This window comes from Nyctibius grandis, chromosome 2 (assembly GCF_013368605.1).
Source record: "Nyctibius grandis isolate bNycGra1 chromosome 2, bNycGra1.pri, whole genome shotgun sequence".
In the NCBI taxonomy this organism is placed as follows: Eukaryota; Metazoa; Chordata; class Aves; order Nyctibiiformes; family Nyctibiidae; genus Nyctibius; species Nyctibius grandis.
In genome coordinates, this window is record NC_090659.1 from 127408343 (window position 1) to 127421115 (window position 12773).

Genomic DNA, 12773 nt, shown 5'->3' on the forward strand with positions numbered 1-12773 from the left:
CCCCCTCTCTGCTCTCCCCAAAACACCTCCCTGAGCATCCCACCTCCCTCCAGCTGCCCGGGGTCATTCCAAGCTCCTGCAGTAACTCACCCAGCTTTTAGTCCTCCTGTTGGGGTGTTTTGGGGTGTGGAGCATCGTGAGCCGCCGATGCAGCCACTGGAGTGGTGAGAAATGGGATTCAGGTGAGCACTGTGAGATGGTCCTCGGGGCATGAGCACTCACCTGGGTGACACGCTGAGCTCAGCTGGACCAGAGGACATGCTCTGGGGCATCCACCTCCATCCCCATCAGCTCCTTGTGGGTTTTCCCCACACAGACCTCTTGCTGTGCCCTTACCATGTGACGACAGACGCTCTTGCAGAGTTGCAATTATCCTTTAATTGGGAAGGTCAGCAGCATGTCTGCGTGCGACTTAAATCTCCTCTGAGCCCTCAGAAAGGTTCTTGTGAAAGGCAGAAGGTTCACGGGGGGTCTTGCTAAATGTTGGAATGGATTTTCCCGCAGCACTTGGTGCACTGAGGGGTGAAGCATTTTGAAAACAACATAATAATAATAATAATAATAATAATAATAATAATAATAATAATAATAATAATAAAATAAATGCTCCGGGAGGATTTCAGCCAACAAGAGGAAGTGATGAGAACAAAATGTTTTAATGGCCATTGTTGGTGAGGGGGAGAAATGGAATATTTAGTGCCAAATGTTATATCTCAAGAGCCTCAGAGTGGACGAAGATGGTCAGATTTCAGTGTCTAAAGTTATATTTATTACCGTATTCTTTGGGGCCTGTCTTCCCCCGCCAGTAAAACACTAATGAAGAAATATGGTGCAGAGGGATACGGTGAATGCATTTTTATTGCGAGGAGGAATTGCATTAGGGAGATGTTAACTTAAGTATCTGAACCATTTGCGTTTGTGCAGTCATTTTGATGGAGTTTTGTACCTCAGCCACCACAAACCCCCCAGCTGGCTGCGGGGAACAAGCCAGGCTGGAGGTGGCAGCAGCAGCAGCTCAGAGCACCAGGCTGGAGCTCTCTGAGACCACAAGACTGACCACGGTGGGTCCTGCCTGGGATGGTGGCCCAGGAGTGGTGGGTCCTGCCTGGGATGGTGGCCCAGGAGTGGTGGGTCCTGCCTGGGACGGTGGCCCAGGAGTGGTGGGTCCTGCCTGGGACGGTGGCCCAGGAGTGGTCGGTCCTGCCTGGGACGGTGGCCCAGGAGTGGTGGGTCCTGCCTGGGACGGTGGCCCAGGAGTGGTGGCAGGTGCCGTATTTCCAGAGTGAACTGAGATAAGTGTGAGGTCCTGCACGTGGGTCGGGGCAATCCCAAGCACAAAGTCCAACCCAAACCATCCCGTGATTCTATGACACAAGGCCACGTAGCTCTGGTCTGCTCCAGATGCCAGGGTCCTGGTCCAGCGTTTCCTTCCACATCCACAGAGGTGGGGCTGGAAACAACCTTTAGGACTCATCTATCCATCACCCTGCCACAGAGCAGGAGCTCCTTTACCCAAACCATGCCTGGCCTGACTCTCCGGGAAGGGGAGGCCAGGGGGAGGAGAAGGGCATCTCTGGAGGGGGTCTCCAGGGTGCATCCCCTGCCTCCATCACCAGGCACCGGTGGCACGGTGCAGAGCTGCGTTGGTTGCCAGGGTGGAGCTGGTGCTGTGGGGGTTAATGCGTCTACTCTGAGTGTTTAGAGCCTTCCTGCTCGTAGGACAGCCCTCTCCCACAGGGTCTTCTATAAACCTTCTGCTGCTTCATGGCAGGAACAGGCTGGTTCCTTGCAGAGGAGCTGGTGGGAAGCTGAGGGTGGCCGTGAGCGAGGCAGGTGAGTGGGCTCTTTGCTCTGCACTGTGCCACTGGCGAGGGCTCGGCTGGGTCCCGACTCCTTGCAGTTGTGGACAGGGTCCATGATGCACCTGCAATCACCCCAGTCACCCACACGGGCCAGCTTGTTTCGGCCGAGGTGGGTGATGCTCCAAGGAGCTGGGCTCTGTCCCCATTCCTAAGGGCTGGCACGGAGATGGGAGACCTCTCAGAGAGCCCAAACTCTCACGTTTCCCTGCTTGGAAAGGGGAATACGCAGCCCTGCATCTGCTCAGAGGACCCCTCTTAGTGCCAGGGCAGGGTGCAGCCCCTTTTCCACTCACAGCTTCACGAGGAGAAGTCCTGGGGCGCATCTGTGGGATTTGTCATTTTCTAGAGCGCATCAAACCGCAAGAGTTAAAACGAGTGATCACTTAGAAAAGCAACCAAGAGGATTCACCCTTCCTTTGTGCTCTTCCTGACAGGCTGTGACGTGTGAGAGCTTGGTATGGATCTAAACTGGCATTTGGGAGGGTCTTGCACTCTGCCAGCCAGCCCATGCTCTGCCTGCCCAGAGCAGGGATGCTCCCTCGCCCCGGTGCCTGCTGCCTGGGGAGTGTACTGCCCTGTTGCACAGAAGGTGGGTGAGATCAGGGAGCTCCCCAGTTCCTCATGCACATAACTGGGGCAGCACCCATCTAGCACGGTGTCAGAGCTCTGGAGGAAGTGATGGGGCACGCCATCGCCATGCTTCCTTAGCTTCACCAGGGGAGGGTCAGGTTGGCCATTAGGAAGCATTTCTTCTCAGCAAGGGTCATTAGCCATTGGAAGGGGCTGCCCAGGGAGGTGGTGGAGTCACCATCTCTGGAGGGGTTTAAGAAAAGCCTGGACATGGCCCTTAGTGCCCTGGTCTAGTTGCCATGGTGGTGTCAGGGCAATGGTTGGACTCGACGATCCCAGAGGGCTCTGCCAACCTCAGTGATTCTGGGATTCTGTGATTATGCCAGAAATTCAGGGCCGTTAAAAAGAGCCTCTGACAGTTCCTGTACTCTCGGGGCAGAGACTGAACTGGGAATTACGCTGCTTTAACCGATCCTGTCAGATGTTTGTGTCTCAAGATAACTTTCTCCCGTAACTCCTCCTCCATCCCCTCCATGTAATGTGGGGGATGAGCTTTGATAAGCTGCTCTTGAGGAACACAGAAAACTCTCCCGTGTTAAAGTCTGCAGTTTGTACAAGCCCAGGTCGGTCTGTGGAACTTGTTCTGTCTTTGCAGCTCCCCGAGGGTGCTGCCTTGGGCTGTAAACCTGTGTCCTGAGACAGGGAAGGGCAAGGAGAGATGCTGTGGGGTAGAAGCCGTATGAATTTGAGGGAAGAACAGCAGTATTTCTGCAATTTTCTGAACAGATAGCTAGATATTCATAAATTTAATGGTTTTACAGTTATTTAAGTTGTTTCAAAAGCTTTTATAGACTTGCAGGTGGATATTCCAGATAAGGTGACATACACCTCCATAACAGATCTCAGCTGTCAAAACTAGTCCTTGCCAGAGCAGTTTCTTAACAACTCTCTCTCATTTCCACTGCCTTCCTCCCTATTGCTCTCCATGGGGTGTCCTTACAGGAGAGGGAGGAGGAAGACCTCTCCAGGACATGTTAGAAAGCTGATGTGGACCACGCTGAGCTGAGCTGGGGCTGTGGAGACCCCCACTGATCTCTGCTGAGGGGGCAGCCCCTGAACAAGCACCCCAGGGAGCGTGGGAACCCCTGTGGTAGGTGGTCCTTCAAAGATAGATGTGGGGACCAGAGTCAGGCATGCAGAGAAGCCTGCAGGTACGGTGAGGAGAGGGCTCTGGAGGTTACAGTCCTTGAGTCTTGTCTCCATCCTTCCTGGCTGCATGAGGCAGCAGGAGTTAACAGAGAGAAAACTTCCTGTAAAAGCAGCTCCACATCTCCTCCCTGTATGTCTGGGGGGAGGATGTCCAGAGACGTCCTGCTCCTACTCAACATCCTTGTAATTTCCAGCTTACTTTTATTTGTGTGCAATTTACACGCGTTGCTTTGTGAGCAATCACTATCCTTCAGCTTAAGCAGATCTTTTTCCCTCCATGTGTTGGTAGATGGCCTGTGGTTTCTTGGTCTAGAAGGGCCAGGCTCTGCTGGTCTCCATTCCTAAGCAAGCTGCTGTATTCCCACCGTCAGACCAGTATCTGATCCCCTACAACCTCCTCTTCTTTTGCTGGAGATTCCCAGCAAAATCACAAAATTCAAGATCAGAGCTCACCACGGCCCTCTCTGATTGCAATGTCACCTCTCTCTCGACTTGTATTTATACAAGCACTCATGGACTTTTGTTTTTTTATTAATTGTTCATTCCCCTGCGACACCAGGCAGCCAGAACCAGGACCTGCCCACGCTGGGCATGCAGCACGTGCCTCTGATCCAAGGCTGAAGGGCTCCTGGACCATCCTTATTTCTTACTGCCTGTGTGTGGTTTATGACCCTGTTGGCTTTCGTTCCAGGGCAGCTCTTCAGGGATGAGATGGATCAACCTTGTTTCATCCTGACCAGGACCAACAGCAGCCAGACCAGGACCCTGTCATTCTCTTTGGGTGGCTTTCCAGCATGGGAAACCACTCAGATGTGGTGGTCTGCTGTTCCTCTCTGCTCTACGTACCTCCTGGCACTGCTGGGGAACTTGACTGTCCTTTCCATCATTAAGGCAGAGCGGAGCCTCCACGCACCCATGTACCTACTCCTGGCTATGCTAGCTGTGGCTGACCTGGGCTTGTCCACGTCCACATTCCCCACCATGCTGAGGATGCTGTGGCTGGAGGCCAGGGAGATCAGCTTTGGCACCTGCCTTGCCCAAATGTTCTTCATCCATACCTTCACAGATATCGAGTCTGCTGTCATTCTGGCCATGGCCTTCGATCGCTTACGTGGCCATCTGCCACCCCCTACGATATTCCTCCATCCTCACCAACTCAATGACCACCAAGATATGTGTGGCAATCGTCGTGAGGACAGTCCTAGTCCAGCTCCCCCTCCCAATCCTGCTGACTCGGCTGTGTTTCTCCAGGGTCAGCAAGCTCTCCCATCCCTACTGTCTGCATCCAGACATCATCAAACATGCAGGCTCGGATACAAGGACTAACAGTGCCTATGGCCTTTTTGTGCTGCTCTCCACCCTAGGTTTGGACTTGCTCTTTGTCCTCCTGTCCTATCTTCTCATCCTTAAGACCATCCTGAACATTGCAACGTGGCGGCAGCGTCTCAAAGCCCTCAACACCTGCATCTCACACATCTGTGCTGTCCTGCTCTTCTTTATCCCCATGATCTGCCTGTCCATGATGCACCGGTTTGGCAAACACGTGTCCCCCCAGGCCTACACGTTCACGGCCAACATCCATTTCCTTGCTCCACCCATCCTGAATCCGATCGTCTACAGTGTGAAAACCAAACCGATCCGGAGACGGATGCTGAGGATGCTCTGCCAAAGAGGGGTCTGCGAGTCCAGGGTTGCTGTTTGCCAGTAAAGCCAGTATAATGGTCACTGCTAACTGTCTTATGCAAGGTTCAACCCCCCAAGAAGACCATCCAGGAGAGGGGAACACGCCAAACTTCTGCCAGTGTAAGGATATATGGCAAAGAAGGATATAAGGAAGGTAAAAGGTGTACGGAAGGTAAAGGATACAGAGATCCCTGCAATGTAAGAACCGTGGTTGTAAGAACATCTGGTTAATGGCTCTTCAACACATAAACAGAGGCCAAAGACAGGAAAAATAATGAATCATACCTAGATACACAAACCCAAGACCCCAGGAGATAACAGAGACAATAACACAGACCACAACTTTCAGGTCAGTGATTGAGGGGTAGCTGGAGGAGCCAGGAGGAAAGAGGTTCAAGCAGAGCTGCTGAGGAGGGAGAAAGAATACTGTCATGGGTCTCCTGGGGGCTGATCAACACTTGATCCAGTGACACTGGCCCAGGTTGCCCAGAGAAGCTGTGGCTGCCCCCTCCCTGGCAGTGTTCAAGGGCAGGTTGGATGGGGCTGGGAGCAACCTGGGCTGGTGGAAGGTGTCCCTGCCCGTGGCAGGGGGTTGGGACTGGATGGGCTTTAAGGTCCCTTCCAACCCAAACCAGTCTGTGATTCTGTGAAACAAGTGGTCAATGCACTCTCCGGGCCATGCAGGTGATCACTGCAGCCTGTCCTGTCTGCTCATTAAACTCACTTCTGGCTCTTTTCTGAGTGACTTACTGTCTGTGTACAGGGGTATACGCGTGGGCTTTGGTGACAAACATGAACTAACAGAGGAGACCAGACATGAATGGGAGGAGACCAGAACCTGGACAGACCCAAGGCTGGAGCTGGACAGTGGACAAATGGGTCCCAGGGTCTGGGCATGGATCTGGACAGGCTTCTGGTCTGCTCCAGGATTTAAGGAACCCACGGACACAAGAGTGACCGTGAATCAAGTGATCGAGGGTCCTGTCCTGTCCTGACCATCCATCTATGGTCTCCAAGGGGAACCCTTTCTATAGAGCGATGACTTTTGGACTCTCAGACATTCACCAAAAGCATTGTCTTCTCTTTCAAACATGAGTGCTTTCCTCCCTAGGTTTTTCCTTTGTTTCACCCGGAGCATCTTGCCTGGGTTAGGCTACAACACCAGAGCTGTTGGAATAACTGTCACTCCTGAATTAGCGAGCACTAATTAGTATGCTGGAGTGTCCACAAGGCACTGCAGCACGACACCTCCTCAGACTGGCTCGTTTACACTGAGAAGATTGATTTCTTCCCACTTGAGCTGATGGGGTCGAGCTGCTGCAAAAGGAGCTGTTCTCTTCCAGCTGACAAGAGGTACAGGCACTGGATGCACTGACCACCCTTGGAAGGACATTTTAAAACAGTTTAAATATTTAAGAACTGTGTTTGTGTTTTCTGCCAGGGTTTGTTATGGACTGTGCGCCCAGCACTGGAACAAGATCAGCATGTCCTTGGGACACACTGGTACCAGGAACTATAACTGGGGAGGTTCAGGTTGGACATTAGGAAGAATTTCTTTTCAGAAAGGGTTATTAGACATTGGAAGGGGCTGCCCAGGGAGGTGGTGGAGTCACCATCTCTGGAGGGGTTTAAGAAAAGCCTGGACATGGCACTTAGTGCCCTGGTCTAGTTGCCATGGTGGTGTCAGGGCAATGGTTGGACTCGATGATCCCAGAGGGCTCTTCCAACCTCATTGATTCTGTGATTCTGTGACTCTGTAACTGTTTTTAAAAAGTGGTCCAGTGGATTCCCCTGGCCTTTCCAGGCTCAGATCCCTTGGCACACATGTATACACCCCAAGAAGACACATACATATGTATAATGAAATGGTGAGCCCCAACTAAAGGCCCTGGAGACCAGTAATTCTGCTTCTTCCAGTATCGAAGCTTTGGGTTGTTCTGGTGAGAACTTCAATCAGACAATCTTCTCCCGAGAGCTGCTTGGCAGAGCCTTGCTCACAGGTGAGACCTGCTGTCCTCAACCTCAGAGCTGTCTTCAGGCCCTCGCCCTTGGGGAAGAGCTCTGCAGCATGTTGTGGGTGGCAAAGGTTCCTACAAGCTCAAGAAGCAGCAAGAAAAATTCACAGGAGAGCAATCTTTTGATACCAGAGTAACCTCTCTGGCTGAGGAGCCCCTGTGCTCTTCTGCATTGGGGAGCTCCACTGCATGTTTGCCTTGTGTTTAGACTCTTCCACAGGCATCTGCTGGTGGCCAGGCTGTTGGGTTAGAGAGCACTTGGACTAGCTGAGCTCCACTGCCCAGAGTGAGTCCTTCCATCAGGACTTGGATATACGAAGCACAAACACAGGCTGGGCGGAGAATGGATGGAGAGCAGCCCTGAGGAGAAGGACTTGGGGGGGATGGGTGACGAGAAGCTCACCATGAGCCAGCAACGTGCGCTGGCAGCCCAGAAAGCCAACGGTGTCCTGGGCTGCATCCCCAGCAGCGTGGCCAGCAGGGCGAGGGAGGGGATTCTGCCCCTCTGCTCCGCTCTCGGGAGACCCCCCCTGCAGTGCTGCGTCCAGCTCTGGGGCCCCCAACACAAGAGGGACACGGAGCTGTTGGAGCGAGTCCAGAGGAGGCCACGGAGATGCTCAGAGGGCTGGAGCCCCTCTGCTCTGGAGACAGGCTGAGAGAGCTGGGGCTGTTCAGCCTGGAGAAGAGAAGGCTCCGGGGAGACCTTCTAGCACCTTCCAGTGCCTGAAGGGGCTACAGGAAAGCTGGAGAGGGGCTTTTGACAAGGGCATGGAGTGACAGGACGAGGGGGAACGGTTTTAAACTGAAAGAGGGGAGATTGAGATGAGATCTGAGGAAGAAATTCTTGACTGTGAGGGTGGTGAGACCCTGGCCCAGGTTGCCCAGAGAAGCTGTGGCTGCCCCCTCCCTGGCAGTGTTCAAGGCCAGGTTGGATGGGGCTTGGAGCAACCTGGTGTGGTGGAAGGTGTCCCTGCCCGTGGCAGGGGGCTGGAACTGGATGGGCTTTAAGGTCCCTCCCAACCCAAACCAGTCTGGGATTCTGACTTGGGAGCCCAGCGGCATCCGGACACTGTCTCGCCAGCCGAGAGCGGTGGCTGCAGCACCGGGGAGGTGTGAAGCCAGGACCCCGCAATCTCCCCCCCTCTCCCGAGGGTTCTGCCGCAGCCCAGCCCGATCCCCCCCCCCTCCCCGCAGACTGCGGGCGGAGCGCGGCGCGTTGCTTCCCTCTGCTGGGAGCTGCGCTGGGTGCGGGATGGATCCCCGCGGTGGGGAGCTCCTCGTGTAAACAAGGAGGGGGTCATATCTCTGCTTTGGAGACCACAAATGAGGAAGCAAACCCATGGGGTTGCACAGGTTGCCTTGTGCCCTCACCCCAGATGTTCTCCATCCCACATCAGGACCATCAAGGAAAGGTTGTTTCTCCTTTTCTTCTTCCTTTTCTCATCTTCCTCCTTTTTCTGAAGCAGGGAGACAGTCCAGAAGTGATGTCTCCATGAGAGGGTCCTCACCTGGGTGGCTTACTGAAGGCATTTTTGCAGGGGAACCCCAATTAATCCTGTCAGAGAAAGGGTGCACGTGCCCAGAGACCTGCACATCACCCCCCCAACACGTCTGCTGCATTCCAAAGGTGCCTGTGCTCTGATTGTGAGAATTTTAGGTTGAAAACCCAAAGCTGAGGAACTTAAACCCCCATGTCTGCTTTTCAGACCTGAGCCGTAGCTTGCCACCAGCGTGGAATAAGAGAGAGGAGCCCCTGGAAGCTGCTGGGCAGTGACAAACCTCCACGTCCTTGGGACTGCTCTAGGTCCTGCTCCCTGTGTGCAGGGTGGGAGAGAGAAATGAGGTGAGACCAGCCGCCCACCCTGAGACCCTGTGAGATCCAGGTGCCACTGGCTCACCCACGGGGAGGGACACCCAGGTCAGGTGTGGGACATGGATAATTCCAAATTTACCAATAAAAAATTGATTTTCAGGCATTAGAAAGCACGTGTCAGTCTGGCTACGCCACAGATACGTCCAGTGGGTGGCTGAGGCTTGAGGACCTTATTTAATTAAAACCATGAGTGCTTATATTAGAGTCAGTCGGAGCCAGGGGTTATGTGCTACAACATCTGCGCTGGGGCTGGCCAGCCATAAGGCACGCACGTGCCAATGGCTTTTTGCAAATATCCCAGTTTGGGGGGCTTGAAAATAGTCTTGAAATGTAGATTCCCAAGATGTCAGGTCACAATTTTCCTGAGAAAGAAAACAAAAGAGAAAGAAAAGGAAAAAAAAAAAAAAAGGAAGAAAGGAAAAAGAAAATATCTGGCTGAAAAGGAAAACATCTGGCTAAAGTCAATCTCTCACCAGGCAGCTCCCATTAAAGGAGTTCCACTCAAAACCCCATTAATTCGGGATATTTTCCATCGCATTTGTCCAAGCAGCACAGAGCAGAGCTCTGCTGCTCCCAGCTGCGTGGGAGCCCCATGGGGACTCGGGGGGAGCGTATGAATGTTGCCACCTCCCTGCCCCTCTCTGCAGGTGTCCCCCCAGGTCCAGAGGCAGGTGTCCTCATCTCTGGCTGCCACGGGAGCTGGGGAGGTGTTTGCAGTAGCTGTCGCTTGGCAGGTTTCTGTGGCTGAGGTGCCTGGTTTGAACCAGAAGGTAAAATTCTGCAGTTGAGAGAAACACCCCTGGACAATTCCAAGCTGCAGCTGTAGGCTCTGAGATGAGAAACACCATTTTCCACGCAGGGTTTGTCATGTAAATGCTGCTACTTGGGCTCCCGGGTCCTTCTCTGACCTAAAGGCTGTGCCCCCTGCAGCAGCTGCCTGCAGGAGAGTTTCCCAGGCTCCACCTGAATCAACATTTCACACAGATCACAGCCTGGCTCGAAAAAGCTGATAGCCTGCCCGATGCCCTCACGCTGCCTTTCATGTGTAATTACTGATAAGGGGACTGGGATGTGCATTCAGAGAAGAAAAGACTATCAGCAAAGCCTTCAGGGAGCTGGGGTGCATCAGGGAGCATCAGCCCAGGGAGCTGAGGGTGTTTAGCCTGGAGAAGAGGAGGCTCAGAGGTGACCTTAGTGCAGTCTACAACTACCTGAAGGGAGGTTGTAGTAGAGTGGGAGTTGGCCTCTTCTCCCAGGCAACCAGTGATAGGACAAGAGGACACAGCCTCAAGCTTGGCCAGGGGAGGGTCAGGTTGGACATCAGGAAGCATTTCTTCTCAGCAAGGGTCATTAGCCATTGGAAGGGGCTGCCCAGGGAGGTGGTGGAGTCACCATCTCTGGAGGGGTTTAAGAAAAGCCTGGACATGGCACTTAGTGCCCTGGTCTAGTTGCCATGGTGGTGTCAGGGCAATGGTTGGACTCGATGAGCCCAGAGGGCTCTTCCAACCTGGTTGATTCTGTGATTCTGGGATTCTATGAAATCAGTGTCAGTCAGTCCCAACTTGTCAACTGGCTCGTGTGCTTTTGGGTGCTACGGAACAAAAGCACAATAAATAAGGGCAATTGGAGCTGGAGGGGCTGGATTCCGGGGTCCTTTGCCAAGATTTGCACCAACTCGTGAACTTTGGTAAATCTCTTTGCTGGATTTCAATGTCTGAGTCTACAAAATACACCATTTAATTTAATTTATTACTTGATTCGGAGTCGGTAGCTCAAGCATATTTCCCCAGTGCGTGAGGGGAGTGATTTTCTTAAACACTTTGGAAGCCAGAGAAATAAAGGCAGCAAAATTAACTGCTCCCTGCTCCAAACCCTGTTTGTTTGTTTACACGGAAATAGAAATAAATGATAAATTCATGGATGAATCATGCTTGCTTTGCTAAGGAAGGGAGATCCCTGGTTCTCCCCGTTCGTGGGCTGACAGCCCACCCTGTGCCTGGGCAGCGGGGTTGGGCATGTCCTGGGAACACCAGGCTCATGGTGCAGGTCCACACCTTTACTTTTGTGCATGAAACCCTGCATAGACCTATGGCAAACCCACCCTTGGGGTGGGTCTCACAGCTCATCCGGCCTGTCTGAGATGATTAGTGCCCTGGTCTAGTTGCCATGGTGGTGTCAGGGCAATGGCTGGACTCGATGATCCCAGAGGGCTCTTCCAACCTCATTGATTCGGTGATTCTGTGATTCAGTCCCACCTCAAGGACCAGGGAGGTGGTGGAGTCACCATCTCTGGAGGGGTTTAAGAAAAGCCTGGACATGGCACTTAGTGCCACGGTCTGGTTGCCATGGTGGTGTCAGGGCAATGGTTGGACTCGATGAGCCCAGAGGGCTCTTCCAACCTCATTGATTCTGTGATTCTGTGACCTCCCTTGTCAGCTCCTCTGCAGACCCACAGACCTGGTTCCTAGAACTGCCTCTCTCGTGGTAGCCTGCATTTGCTTTTTCTGGTTAATCTTTAACTCTCCTTTGTACCCACTGACAATAACTGTTCTCACTGATAACCCCTTTCTGACCCTTGTGATGGCCGTGTTCCCTAATTAACTGATAGAAATTGCTGGTATTCCTACCCTAATATTGGTGGATATATCCAGTGCTCTGCTGTAACATTTTAAACTTTATTGAAGTATTTATTCCTTCCTTTTTTTTTTAACCAAGAATATCATTCTCCATCAGACGTTATAGTAGGAGGAAAATCAATAGAGGAAATTATATCTGGTTAAAATCTGCAGTTACATCAGAGTTACAAGCATTTCTTCTAATTAATAACATCTTATGTGTGCGATGCAAGAAGCCACATCTGACCATAACAATGGCACACCTTTCAACTGGAATTTTATTGCCCAAGTCTTAGCAGTTATTCCAGTTGGCATCAGGTAATGAGTTCGCTTTTAAACATTTAACCTAAATCTCATTGGCTTTCTGAGCTGTGGGGCTGCACTGCCACCTGCAAGGCTTTACCCACCCACCCGGTCAGACCCCTCAGCTCCGATGCAGCTCACACCGTGACTGTGCAGACACATCTCGCTCCTTGCAGATTTCTGGTGGTCCGAGTACAGATCTGTTGGGTTTTCACACTGTACACAAACAGGTTCATCATGGTGGGACCAGTGAGCAGATCATAGAATCACAGAACACTTTGGGTTGAAGGGACCTTAAAGCCCATCCAGTTCCAACCCCCTGCCATGGGCAGGGACACCTTCCACCAGACCAGGTTGCTCCCAGCCCCATCCAACCTGGCCTTGAACACTGCCAGGGAGGGGGCAGCCACAGCTTCTCTGGGCAACCTGGGCCAGGCTCTCACCACCCTCACAGCCAAGAATTTCTTCCTCAGATCTCATCTCAATCTCCCCTCTTTCAGTTTAAAACCGTTCCCCCTCGTTCTGTCACTACAGGTTATCGGGACACATCCTACCACCCCTTTGGGAATAGGGGTCACCCAAGCCTGCCATGGCTCTTCCAACCTGGTTGATTCTGTGATTCTGGAAGAGCCCTCTGGGCTCA

General features: G+C 52.6%; 1 pseudogene; it reads left to right on the forward strand.

Moving 5' to 3' along the window:
* The first annotated feature begins 3930 nt into the window (after positions 1–3930).
* Positions 3931–5349, forward strand: LOC137660489 (olfactory receptor 51L1-like; annotated as a pseudogene).
* The last annotated feature ends 7424 nt before the right edge of the window (positions 5350–12773 follow it).